Source organism: Danio rerio, chromosome 17, assembly GCF_052040795.2.
Source record: "Danio rerio strain M-AB ecotype USA chromosome 17, GRCz13ab, whole genome shotgun sequence".
NCBI lineage: Eukaryota > Metazoa > Chordata > Actinopteri > Cypriniformes > Danionidae > Danio > Danio rerio.
Genome location: NC_141037.1, coordinates 38,485,282 through 38,499,754, shown reverse-complemented (window position 1 = coordinate 38,499,754; position 14,473 = coordinate 38,485,282). Strand labels below are relative to the sequence as shown.

The 14,473-nt window shown below is 34.9% G+C and overlaps 1 protein-coding gene across 3 annotated transcripts in view; it reads left to right on the top strand.

Annotated features, from left to right (window-relative positions):
- Nucleotides 1–186: 186 nt before the first annotated feature.
- myo6b (myosin VIb) overlaps nucleotides 187–14,473 on the top strand; it is a 154,847-nt gene continuing 140,560 nt past the window's right edge. For all 3 annotated transcript variants that reach the window (XM_087288954.1, XM_087288953.1, XM_087288955.1), the window contains exon 1: nucleotides 187–336. The gene's annotated coding sequence lies outside the window, so the exon portion shown is untranslated. The remainder of the gene's footprint in view (nucleotides 337–14,473) is intronic.

The window sequence follows — 14,473 nt, the reverse complement described above, 5'->3', positions numbered from 1 at the left end:
TAGTGAAGCCCGTCAAGTATATCATTGTAGCGCGTACATGCAAAGTCCAAAACACTGCACTCGTCTACTGCATGCCGCTTTTACTCAAACTATTTTGTCAGTCATGACCCTGTGTATTGAGACACCACCTGTGTCAGTCAGCGCTACTGTGTCACCGTTGAGGTCGCTGTTATTCCAGTGGACTTCAGTCTGAAGCCGGACACACAGAGTGGAACGACAGCGGCTTTGGAAAAGGGAATATTCAGCATCGAGGAGGGAATCTGTCACCGCTAACCGGGACAGTCTGTCGCTCATCTGTCCTCAAAAGAAGCTGCTCTTACCGGATTTACATACAATGTGAGTGACTTCGCTTACTTTATTTATTGCTTGGCTGCGCTTTGTGGCAACTAGAGGTGTTGTTAGGCGTAAGTTGTGTTTAATTGCTTCTACAGTGGCGCGCTAGCATGCTGCTAATGAATGTGTTCATTCAGTATCGTAACAGTGAATTTTGTCATGTCAATGTTTGCAATGTCATTTATTTTTGCAGAATTTTGTTTAAAACGCAGGGTTGTATGACAACGAGTTCGGTTAACAAACTACTAGGAATATATGTATATCAGCGATAGTTAAATTCATTCTTAATCTTACTTTTGGTTGTGTTTAGTTTTTTTTCTTTGAGAGCTTTTTCTATGGTGTTTTGTAAGCTGCGTGTGTGTGACCAAAGTTTTCCAGAAAATTAGTGAAGGCAGGCAGTGTGTCATGGAAACTCGACAGGATATCCTATGTGTGCAGTTATAACGAGTGTAACTTTCTTCTGAAGTTGTGGAAACCATGGACCAAGGTAACGTTAGTTATTTGGGTTCCAATCGTATGAATGATGGATGCTTTAAACGCTGAATTAGGTGACTGTAAACTGCCGTTTGTGCGCATGCGCGACTGCTCTGGTTAAACGTCGTAATGGTTCCACCTTTATAATCCCTCAAGGGTCATTCTACGAAATGTGTGTCGTTTAAAGCGGTTTATACTTGCATTTATGCACACATACAGTATGCATGACATTAATGTGGCTATTGCAGCTAGCTTTTAAAATGATTTTGGTGAGAGCTTTAAAAATAAATAATAATAACAAAACTTTGCATTGCAATTCATTCATTCATTCATTCATTCATTCATTCATTCATTCATTCATTGGCCACACTTCATTTTATGGTAAAACTCTTGCTATTAATAAATCATTAATTTTGACTTGTAGTTTGACAAACTTCTACTTTGCTGCTTATTAATAGTAAGGTTTTAGTTGGCTTTATGTGTTTGGTAGGGTTAGGGATGCAAAATATGTATTTTAAGTACTACCAAACAGTTAATATCTCATTAATATACAGGTAATAAGCCAGTCGTTAATAGTGAGAATTAGTACTTTCACAATTATTATGCATTTATTAATTTCAAGCCCCACTAGTTTAGAAAATAAGATAAAACTCCTTTTGCTTTACAGTGTTATTTATTGCTGCTCAGTAACTAATTAATAAAGCACAAAATAATTTTAAAAACGAACAATAGTAAATTTCTCTCTTTGTGCTTAAAAATAAGTGAATGTTTTTGACATTTAAACAAAGAATTTTGCAACGCATCAATATTTAGGCCATTGGCTGATCCAATCCGATTCTTTCAGCACTCTCTTCAAAATCACTCTGTTGATCTCGGCTGGTGATTTAACATTTACTACATGATCGCTCTTATCTGCGCCATTAATAATAACTAATAATAATAAAGCAAGAGCGCTGTGCGTCGTGTGTGCGTCCCTCCAGTGGAAATAATGAACTTACACGAGCTTGCCTTAGTTAATAGCCTCGGTGTGACGAATTAAATCGCGGTTAATAGTGAACCCGGTTGCATCCCTAGTGTATTTACTGTTTTCTTATTAAAACTGGATCTTGTTGATGCATTTTTCAATGCAGCAGGAAAAATGTATCCCACCTTCTCTCAGAAAATCACACCTTCACTTTACAAAATGCATTTACTTGAACAAACTTTCACTTGCCGAGAAATATTTATGATGCTTTGCTTTTATATTTATGTTGACATTTGATCAACTATTTGCTTTATTCATATGCATTTATTCAAATTCCATTATTTTCAGCGTGGTTAGTAAAAATACAATAAAATAGGGTTAAAATTATCTTTTAACGAGATTCTGTTCTAATGCATTTAAAATCAAGTACATAATACATTTTCGAAGTGGTCTGTGCTATTTGCAGTGCATTTCTGCATGTGTTGTATTCTATTACATAACTATCTATAAATACAATCAAGAAAAATGTACTCTTGAAATAAAGTGTTTTATCATTTCCCAAGTCTAACAGTATTCAAGTACAGTAAAACAGGGCTCGAAATAAACCTTTTTTCTTGGTAGCACTGGTACTCCCAACTTTAAAAAGTTAGGAGCACCAGCCAAAATTTAGTCACACCCACCAATTATAAGCACCGTTACTACAAGTTTTAATGTTATATTAACCGACTTACTGCATTTGAAATCAACACTAAACAATCTAACAAAACGACATCTGCATGTGCCCACCAGCCCTGCACGCACTGCTTGACATGAATTAAACTTAGTTAACAATAATAACTTAGCAGTTCTCACGGGTGCTGTGTAATATTGCACAGATAAGACTGACATAATAGCTTATTTGCATACGTCATCTTAATAGCAATACAGTTTTTTTATGAGCTGCAATATTAGTTTTATCTTAATGAATGCAAGCCCTTTTGCGATGGTGTATGTGGTGTTACATTTTACATACAGCTGACAGCATCCTGTTGATTAAATGAAGAATTAAACAGAACCTCTTGTGCTAAAATGTGTAGATTTGACAAACGCTGTTACCTGCAAACTCAGTCCCACCGGCTTTACGGTGAATGCTTTAGTCATTTTCATAGCGGACTTTAAACTGAATGTCTTTTATCCACTCTTTGAAAAGAGTAAACGGTGGATTAACATTCACCAAATGATCATTAATCAACTTTAGGGGTTTTATAAAACTTAATCTGTCAGTGTTGTTTTCATCCACTCATCTCCAGCCCTTTACATGTTTGCGGTTGTAGCTCTCCCTGTCATCTAAAGAAAGCCATCGAATAAGTGATTGGCAGCTGATATTAACCAATTCGTTTGTATTCAGTGCTAGAGCAGTGGGCCAATCAGAAGAGCTTAAAGGTGGAGCAAGCATTGTGGGCTTTGTTTACTGCAGCAAGTTGACATGACAACTGTTTTAAACCATTTATGCGCGCTTTGTCCAACCCAGGCTCATTCTGAAAACGTAGTCCAGCGGATGTTTCTGGAGACCACGAAATACGTCACGGGAGGTACGTATTTGTGCAGTTATTGTTTTCGCGAATCCGCGAGAGGCCGCTGTGCGCGCTTTTTCGTATCTCGATCGTCTCTCGCGAGTGCCGTTTGCGCCCGCGCTGTTCTGGCAACAACCCACCAGAGGCCACTGTCTGACTGACCGAATAATTGACCGTGCAACCGGCCAATCGGCTGACCCACCCTCCTCCTTCCTTAAACCCAACCAGTTTTACCTATTGATCCGCCCGCCCACTCACTTCCTTAAACCCGAGCAACAATTTAGAAAAGCCGTCTAGAAAAAGAAAAGCCCTCGTCTGTTTTTTTTTTTTTTTTTTTACCACGTTTTCGGATTTCACCGCATTCTCACCCTCAGTTATGAACTCGTTCGCTTTATTTTTTGGATTCCGTTTTTTTCTTACCTGGTTTCTTGAACCTCTCTTCCCCGGACTCGATCCTGGATGCCTTTTGTCAACTCCTCCTCTCTGCATCTAAAGTCCGCCGACGCACACGATGAGCTGACCGGACAAACTGACTGCAGCAGGAAAGCCCTTCACACGGAGGTAAGCGGTCAGCCGGCAAGCGCGAAAGGTAACGGCGTCACACCGCCCAGTAGCGTTCGATTAAAAAAATGAAATGCAGCCATACGTACCTCCCGGTACGTATTTCGCGGTCTCCAGAAACGTCCGCTGGACTACGTTTTTAGATAAAATTTTGGGCGCATATGCGACCAAAACAATTGCAATTTCGATCCCTTTAATATAATAAAAATAAACATAATTTATTAAAATTAATTATAGTAAGGGTCTCAAACAGTACAATCTTGAATTTGAATGCTTTTAAAATCAGTATACACTCACAAATATCCTGCAATGTGACTATTGCGAATGATCACATTGCGATATCAGTGCTGAAACGATATATTGTGCAGCCCTAGTTGATACAGTACAGTTTTAGTGAAAAATACTAGCATAGCTTGTAGGTTGAAGTGTAAAATGAGCCCATTTCTTGATCCTGATAGGAAAAAAACAGCTGCCCTGTTTCTCTAACCATGACATCACTGCAATATAATGCAGAAATATCCTGCTGAGGAAACACAATTATGCAAATGCTTCTGAACCAATCATTAATATAATGGCTTTCATAAATTATACATAATCAGCATTGTGGTGTTTGATCCACATTAGTTTTAGTTGCCATCTAGAAGCATCTTGCATACTAACTAATAACATTTGGCTTGCTTAATTTTTCAAGTTCTCGCATATTTGAACGCTCATTTGAATATTTATAAGGCAGCAAAAGCACAGTGAAATGTTGGCTTTGGAAGTCCCAATCACACTGGCCTTTTTGCATCCTGTTGCGTCCTGTTTTCCATATCCTCTGGCTAAAAAGAGAGCAGGAGGAGAGGAAGGAGGGGGAGTTTTGTGTGGTACAGGAAACTCATGTAGCCCTTTGACCCCGAAACATCTCCTATGACAACGCCTGTCCTGCCACGCACATAATTACTGCCTGTGCAATTACTCATCTCTCTGGGAACATCTCGCTGCAAATTTGCGGAGCTTTAGATAGAACAGTGTTTATTTGATGCGGTGCAATGAGCCAAAAAATGTGGGAGAAGAAAGTGTTGTTGAGTGTCACAGTATGCGGACACAGAATATGTTTCTCACAGTTTTGTTTGTATTTTGGATCAGTTTATTCTTGTAGAAGAAATGGTAGATCAGCCGCACATGCATTGCAAAGTTTATCGTAAATTTCAAGTGCTTGTAGAGTTTAAAATTATTGGATGCTTGCTTTTTAATTTTAATTTTTTTACATTTATTTTTCAATTAAAATTTTTTTTATTAGCTTGTTGTTGTTGTTGTTATTTGTATATTTGATCATATTCATATTTTATTTAAGTTATATTACTATTTTTGTGCATTTTGGTTTTATTTTATTTATTTTTTTGGCCTGTTATTTATTTATTATATATATTTTTTATATTTATTTGTATATTTTATTATATTTCTATTTTAAATTATAGTAGCCTATTTTTGTATATTTTGCTTTAAGTAATTGATTTATTTACTTAATTAGTTATTAACCTATATAATAATAATAATAATAATAATAATAATAATAACTATTATTATTATTATTATTATTATTATTATTATTATTATTATTTTTATTCATTTATGTTTTAAAGTTTTATTAGCCAATTTTTTGTAAATTTTGTTTTTATTTATTTGTGTAAAAGCCATTTATTCATTTATTTGCTTTATTATTATTATTATTATTTTTTTGTACATTTTATCATGTTTCTATTTTATTTGTTAAGCAATATATGCCTATTTTTGTATATTTTGTTATTTTATTTATTTATGCCCCTATATTATTATTATTATTATTATTATTATTATTATTATTATTATTATTATTATTATTATTATTATTATTATTTTTATTCATTTATGTTTTAAAGTTTTATTAGCCAATTTTTTGTAAATTTTGTTTTTATTTATTTGTGTAAAAGCCATTTATTCATTTATTTGCTTTATTATTATTATTATTATTATTATTTTTTTGTACATTTTATCATGTTTCTATTTTATTTGTTAAGCAATATATGCCTATTTTTGTATATATTTATTTTTGCCCCTATATTATTATTATTATTATTATTATTATTATTATTATTATTATTATTATTATTATTTTATCATATTTCTGTTTTAAAGTTGAATGAGCCTATTTCTTTGTATATTTTGTTTTAATCAATTGTTTAATCAATTTTTTTGATTAATCAATTGTTGTTTACTTTTAGTTATTAGCTTGTATTAATAATATTAATAATAATAATTTGTGAATTTTATCATATTTGAATTTTAAGTTTTATTAGACTATTTTTTTGGTATATTTTGTGTAGATTTATTTATGTATAAGACATTTATTTATTTTTTTGTTGTTGTTATTGTTATTATTATTATTTTGATTATTATTTTATTTGTGAATTTGATCATTCTTTTTTAATTGTAAGTTTTATTAACCTTTTTTGTATAGCTTGTTTTAATTAGTTACTTCATTTATTTACCTATTTATTAGCCTATATTATTATTATTACTATTATTATTTATTATAATTATTATTATTATTAATAATTTATTAGTATATATTTTTTCATTTTTGCGTTTCCTTTGTTTTAAGTTTTTTTTTTTGTACTAGCCCATTGTTCATTTATTTATTTGCTTACCGTCGCATGTTTTTGCACCTTGCTAGACACGGTGCTTAGGAGTTGCAAGGCAATTTTGGTCCAAAGGTCCTACTTTTATTTTTCCTTTTATCTGCAAATCCATGGTTTCGATGTCTCAGGCATTGTGAACAAACAAATTTCTTTCTCCTTTTCAATGGACATCTCCTCCAATGGAACTTTCTCCTCCAATGGACATCTGCATAGTAATAACAATAAAACGTTTTATTGCAGCTCCATCATTGTGACACAATTAGTACAAAGCTTTTATGAAAACGAAATGTTTTGCTAGTAGCATGCTATGGTGTGGTTCATATAGTGCAATAACTGATGTAACAGATGTTATTTAGAAAAAAAAAAACAACTGTGGAAAGATCTGTGACGTTAAATCTGGATCTAGGTTGCTCTACAGTTTACTCTGATATCTACTACAGGTCTTGCTTATCTGTGTATGTTTATTTTTTCTTCTTTTCCATTACACTTCCTTTTGTCAAACTGATAGGACTATTCAGTTTACATAATGATTAACCATGGGACCATAATTTTGTACACCAGCTGCCGACCATTGTAATTTATTGAAATTTTGGAAAATCTAAATGATTGTATCACATGAAATTTGGACACGTCTTTCAAAATGCTTTCAAATGTCAATTTTTTTACACAAATAACGTAATAGACCCTTTTCACATTTCTGGGTTTCTCAGCATTGATGTCGTCATAGTTAGGTAACTTAGAGCACAGTAAATGGGAAAGTACAAGATTTTTTTTTTTTTTACAATCCTATTTGCTGAAATAATAAAATACAAATGCCTTGATGGTGTTATCAAGACTTTCAGAAAAAGGGAAAAAATTGTGCGAGACTGATAATTGTCGCCAGAGGAGAGAATAACGACATGTTTACTCTCTGCCCCATAGACACTGCATTGGAAACACCTCGCCTAAGCTTTACATACATTTTTTTTGTAATTTGACGTAAAAGATGATATAATACAGTCATAAATGCATATCAATGTAAATAAGTTTAAAAAAAAAATCTAAATATTTAAAACATTCAAGGATTTAAGATTATGATGACCATTAAATGTGTCATAACAGTCTTGTGAAAAGAGTCCGTAGATGTGTCCCTAAAATGACCATGTTAAGGGTCATTCATAGAAATTCACACATTATAAATGAAAACAAAGTTCTGTGATTATTTTCTCACCCTTCACTTGTTTCAAACCTGTTTGAAGTTCTTTCTTCTGTAAAAAAGAAGATATTTTGAGGAAAGTTAAAGACTTGTAAGCACTGACTTCCATAGTATTTGTTATACAATGGAGCTCAGTGGTTTCATGCTTTCTGCTAAATCAAGAGACTCAAATTGGCGGGGACCATTTCAGTGACTGACAATTCATCGGAGGGGCTGTTTTAACATTCAAGTTCAAGACAAAAAAAGGATAATTGAGATAATTGATGCATCTTAGGACAACAGACATGACTTTATATTTCAAGCATTACCTGCCACCAGTGATAATGCAAATCAGCAAGTTTATCGGCTCACACATCAGCTGCTGTAATATATCTGTGGTTGCTGTGTGTATGGCCAAGCATTAGACATGCACTCAGTCATTCTTTCACAGACTATAGGCAGTCAGAACTCTGTTAATATGTATAAAAAGAAACAAAAAGCTAGTTTAAATTGCTATAAAATACTACAAATAATAGGCATAATAATTATTATTCTGTCCCAATCAATTGTATTTTATCCCAGTAGCACAAGAACAGCAGAAAGCAGTTTGGGAAACATAAGGGACTTTACTGGCAATTGTTCTTCTCAATATATTTCTTTCTTTGTAAAACTACAACAAAGAGGGAAAAGTATGTTCACATTTACTTTAACTAGTTCAATTCAACCAGCAGTACAATTTTACTAATGTACATAGTTTTTGTAAAAATCTTATTAAACATGAGGAAAATCTATTAAATGAGACCATTTAAATGGAATATTAGAAAATAATCTTATATGTTACACCACCAGCATAATGTGTAAGCCATGAAGACGTGTTTGTACAACAAACAAAAAAAGTGGTAAAAACGACCCTTAAATATTTACAAAAATCAGCCCCAGAATTAAAATGCATGCGTGTTACTCTCAGCTGTACACTGAAAGAAAATGGAAGTAAAACTAATCAGAATGCAGTACTTTAAAAATCGACTAGGTGGCGGGCAGAATCTCGTTATAATTTTGACGGCAGTTGCGGGCTGGAGGGAGGAGGAGGTGGGCTGGCAGTTTGAGACCCCTGTGCTAAATAAATTATTTTGTGTGACAGAATTTAGAACCACTTGAGGGAGAGTAAATGGTGTGTGAATTTCCATTACACTGTCGAACACCTACTTTTTTTACGTAAAAAGTGTGGAATTTCACATGTTTTTTTTTTCTTTTTAATTTTGCAGTTAAAACATTTAAAATTTCTACTTTCGAAAAACTTGCCCTTAGACCTTTTTTTCCCCCACTTGCCTTGTTTTCACAGCTTGTCTTGTTGAGCCAGCTGCCTCTACATTCTAATTTCATTTCAAATTTCATGTTTTTGTCTTGGTTACAATTTATTAATTAAAATCAATCATATTTTTAGAAACTATGAAAGTGTTCAATTTGCTTTCAGCATTTTCTTAAACTAAACTTTTGATTAAGTTTCTCTGTGAATATAATATGATGTGAAACGGTTTCCTCAAAAAAAAAAAAAAAAAAAAAAGACAGCAAAGTATCTGTGAAGTAACTGTCACAGCAGCTTTGGAGGAGTTCTTGTTCTTATATAGTAAGCCAACAGATGCTGAAAACACCCTGAGCATAAGAAATCAGTACTGCTGAAACTCTGCCCTTCATTTACACACCAAAAATTGCCAAATTCTCTGACATTCCTTGTTGCAGTAAACTAAATTGCAGGAACAGTGTCCTAGTTAATGGCTAGCTCTAGCACATGGTAATGAGGAGTCAGCCTAAATATCTTTGGCCTAAAAAGAATGTTTATTTAATAAAAGAAACGAATGAAAAAACAGACAGTGTTCGTCATTCACTTCTTTAGATCTGATCTCAGTGATCATAGCTGGAGTAGTGCACTGTTTTTCCTTTAATATAAATATTGTATTTACCTTATTTAACTGTCTAAAATACACCTGATCTCTTTAAAATGATTTAATAAATCTTTTAGCCATTAATAACAGATAGACTATGTCATAGAAAAGCCAAGTCAATTAACCTTGAGCACCAAATCTTGACCAAAATATGTCCTCGTTATTACAAAGACGTACAGTACAAATATGCTGAATGAATTAATAGTGTCTGGATGCAGCCTTTATGATGAGAGCTGGGATTGCATCACTTAGCGATGCAATGTCAGACACAATGCACTCAATGGAGTGAGTGACATCACTGTGACGGGTGTGGTTAGGTGAGCGCATTAAAAAGCATTGGATGCAGCTCGGATTGCACTGCACCAGGTCTGCATCCAGACCCCTCTCCAATGAACAGGTCATTGCATTTAGCACATGTCAAACATCCAGTTTAGGGGTCTACTGCGTAAAAAAAAAAAAAAAAAAAAAAAAAAAAACATGTGCTGGATGAGTTGGGGGTTCATTTCCGCTATGTCGACCCTGGACTAAACTGAATAGAAAATGAATGAATGAATGAATGAATGAATGAATTAAACATCCAATTTCCCCAAGACTCCAAGAACTAAGCATTCAGGGGGAAGTAATGTGAAAGATGGTTTTCTGGTGAGCACAATGCTCCACAACAGAAGCATATGCCTCATTCTGAAGCCTTTGTTCTCTTCTAAAGACTTGAGTGATTGGCACAGATACTCTGAGCCTGTTATGAGGTTTGTTAGCAAGCTTGACAATTGATAATTGCACCGTGGGGAACTCTTGGGACCGGGCCATAATCAGAGTGCCAGAGAACAGGGAAATATTGCTCTGTACCCAACCTGGCACAGTCATCCTGTCTTAGCTCACTCACACACCATACGTCTTTGAGGAGAAATCAGCGGCTGTAGTCTTGTCAGGTATAATAACGCCCTTGTGATTAGCCATTATTGCTTTTGTAAACTTTTGACATCAGTTCAGTTGCAGGTCACGCTGTTTGCAGCTCCCAGTGGATCCTAACAGACGACTTGTAGTGTTTGAGAAATATCACTCCATCTTAATGGGGAATTCTATTGAATGCTTTGAGAAGTCTGTGGTTTATTGTTGAATCAGAGAGAGAGAGAGATCAGATACGGCCACAAGCTGTTCTTCCAGATGAGCAGAGGCTTAAATCCACTATTACAGGATAAGCCCATACCTGATTGGAATAACAAGACCATTGAAAAAAACATATGGAGCAACAGACCTGGGGCCTCATGTATCAACGCTGCGTACGCACAAAAACTTTGCGTACGCCAGATTTCACGCTCAGAATCGCTCACGTTTGGATTTACTAACAATGAACTGAACGTGGGAATTTGCGCAGGTTCACGGCAGGTTTCTGGCAGGCGTACGCACATTTTTTGTGCGTGTCTGTTTTATTTCCATTGGCGACTCCTAGAGGCAGTTGTGTTAAATTCCTCTCTACAAAGTGTCTGATCCTTGCAATGGCAGCTGTATGAGACGGGTTCATATAGTAGGTATGTAAGATTTCCATACCATACAGTTGACCAGCTAAACATTAAAGCACAATTTGCAGCGGTCGCCTGTTTTCCCAATGTAATCTGAGCTATCTACTGCACGCACATTGCTATAAAGACACTATCTGAAGATAAATTTGCATGCGTGAATCAGAAACATTTCCATTCAATAAATGTGCAAATAAAATATGATGCACAAACTTATTAATGATTCCTACTTGTCTTTCTCGTGATAAATAGTGGGCAAAATCTGATATGTAGCGGGAAAAAAAGAAGAAAGAATTCATCAGACGCTGGATTCGAACCGAGTTTGTGCTCGAATGTGTCAGTATATGATTATATGCTTCTTATGAGGTGCGCCACTGAGACTGCTAAGGGTACTGCAACAGTTTACAGATATAAACCACACTATTTCTTTTGTAAATGCACTCAGTGCGATGTTCAGACCCAACTGTGTTAACCGTATCAGCTAAACTCTCCCACTCTATTTTTTTCTTTTGTTGTTAATTCCGGAGAACAAACTTGCAAATAACACCGCTTTTCTCCGTTCTACCTCCGAAAGCAGCACCTCCAATTCACATTCTGTTCAAAGTTTCTCTTTTTGTTTGATTTTGCCGTTGCTTTTTCGTTGGGTTTTGCCATTAGCATAGTCATTAGCATATTCATACGGGGGAGGAGGCAGGGAGGGGTTTTGCGCTCGTGCATGTTGCGCTCAGTTTCACGTTCATTCGGATGTACAAAAGAATATGCGTGAGATTCGGCGTACGCAGTGTTTCATACATCTGAAATTTTTTCTGCGTACGCACATTTACAGCTTTGTGCGTACGCAATGTTTTAGTAAGATTTCCACGCAAGTCTTCGTACATGAGGCCCCTGGACACTGAAATACCTTGACAGAGCTGCTGTCAATAGGACACATTTTTTGAACTACAGTTGATGGCTCATTTGTCTGACAATGGCTTAATTCTTCAAAACATCATTATACACAATTAAAAAGCATTTTTTGTCTTGTTTTTTGTCATTTTTCTAATGTTTTTTTTTATCGTTCATAAACAGAAAGAGGATTTATTATGCAAAATCAAGTTTTACATGATGTTTGAAAACTCAAAGCAATCCTTTTAATCATCCCCATAGACCAGAAAAGGTGTCTGGAAATGCACAGTTTTTGTTTTTGTATTGTTGAGCTAGTCTTTTAGGTAATATTTACATGGGATGCTCCGATTGATCGGCAGAAGATCGGTATTGGTGATAATCACATTTCACGACTCGATTGGTACTCGCTGATCTGGGGTGTGTTTATTAAACAACGACACAACTCGTGGCTAAACTATCATAGTACGGTGCATCGTTTGGGAAAAGAACAATGTAGTGACGAGTGTTTCCCAAAATTGTAGTTTCTCTGTCGCAGATCCATCATATGAACCACGTTAGTTATAATGTAAAATGTCCATAATGACACTCTAAACAAGTTCTAAACAAGTTTTCTGTACTGTTGTTTTACATGCACACGCATTAAAAAAAAAAAAATCAATAAAAATGTTTTCCAAATTAATTTACGTATATGTAAATTGCACACTACATATACAGCAAATACATGTTTTCCTTTTTATTCTAAAACATAAAACCACTTAGTAACTTGTAAAAAATTTCATATATAAATCGTTAATGGTTTTAATTTACAGTAGGCTAAGAAAAGAAAGAAATCTACTTAATATTATTATTATTATTATTATTATTATTAATTTATTATTATTATTAATATTATTTAGTTGGATATTGTTTATTTATTTTTCTTTAAAGTCTACTTTTACACTTTGACACCTTCAAACCACTGCAGAAATGCTCTAACCAACAGGCCCATGTCTTATACAGATACATTTCTTAATTAATAACCTACTAAAAATTAAAAGCATTAACTCACGCTATATATTTTTGTTTTCACAAGCTTTAGAGATATAAAGTAGGTTGTTTTGATAAAATAGGTTTTATCATTAGCTATGACTGAAATGTTTTTAAAGTACATTAAGATGGGAGCACAATTGTCAATATGAAGATCGCTAAAACAGAACTGTAAAAAATCATTTGGAAGCAAATGACTCCTAAGAGCATGAAAAAATTCCTTGCTCTGTTAAACATTATTTAGGAAATATTTATTTAAAAAACATTATTCACAGGAGGGCGAATAATTTTGACTTTAACTGTATTTGTTTTGAATAATCATGATTACAAATATGACCAAAATAATCGTGATTATAATTTTCCCATTATTGAGCAGCCCTAGTCAGACTTGTTGGTTTGGTGTTTCAGATGTCAGCGTTCATCACTTTAACATCAGAACTGATTGGCCTGAATCAGCATATAAAATTGGCATGGGCCGTCAGCTGAGAGCGCTCTGATTGGTTATTCAGCAACAGAGTGTGGGCGTAATGTAGTGAAGTGACGAAGCAAGTAAACAATTCAAGCCAAGAATCATCGCGAAGAGGCATTTCTCAAATTTTCCAAACGATATGAGTTGTAAGATTTTCAGACATATTTGCGCTAGTGAATCCCTGAGTGACAACTACTGTGATAATTGTACTAAATGCTGCTTTGTTCACACTTTGAGCGGAAGTTTGCTGTAAGTTTGATTTCCCTTTGTGTAATGAGAAAACAGACCATTCCCCCTGTGGAGTGGTAAAGACTTGTCCTCTTGCGCAGGTGCAGAACACTGCTCTCGATTCGGTTTGAAGGCATCAATACTTTTTCACAGTATAGTTCACACTACACAATTTTAACTATTGGCAGATCACTGTGATTTTCAGAATACATGACTTAAGTTCTTGGGGTGTTCACACCACGTGGCAATATGCAAATGCTTCACAAGAGGGGCACAAACACTACTTATCTGACAACAACTGTGGCACCCAACAACTCTGTCCAGCCCCCAAACCACAGCGAATGAGCTGTTCAGTGCGCTTGAATGAGTAGAAAACTGTTGGCTGCTTGTGCGATCATGACCTACATCACTGACATGCAGCCAGACAGCTTTCAGCAGTAGTTGATTATTGCTCTAAAAGCACTAAAAGAAGCATTTGAAAGCCACTTAAATCAGCTGATCTGTTAATGAATCGATTGCTCCTATATCTGCACAGTTAATAGACATGACTTTCATATGTTATCGTATCGTCTCCTTGTAAAATCAGGGTGAAGCAAATGAACTGATGAACATTGCAGCCAATCATAGGGATTTCTCATGTCTCATGACATTGGCTGTAGCTCTACACCATTTTGTCTTTTAAGTGT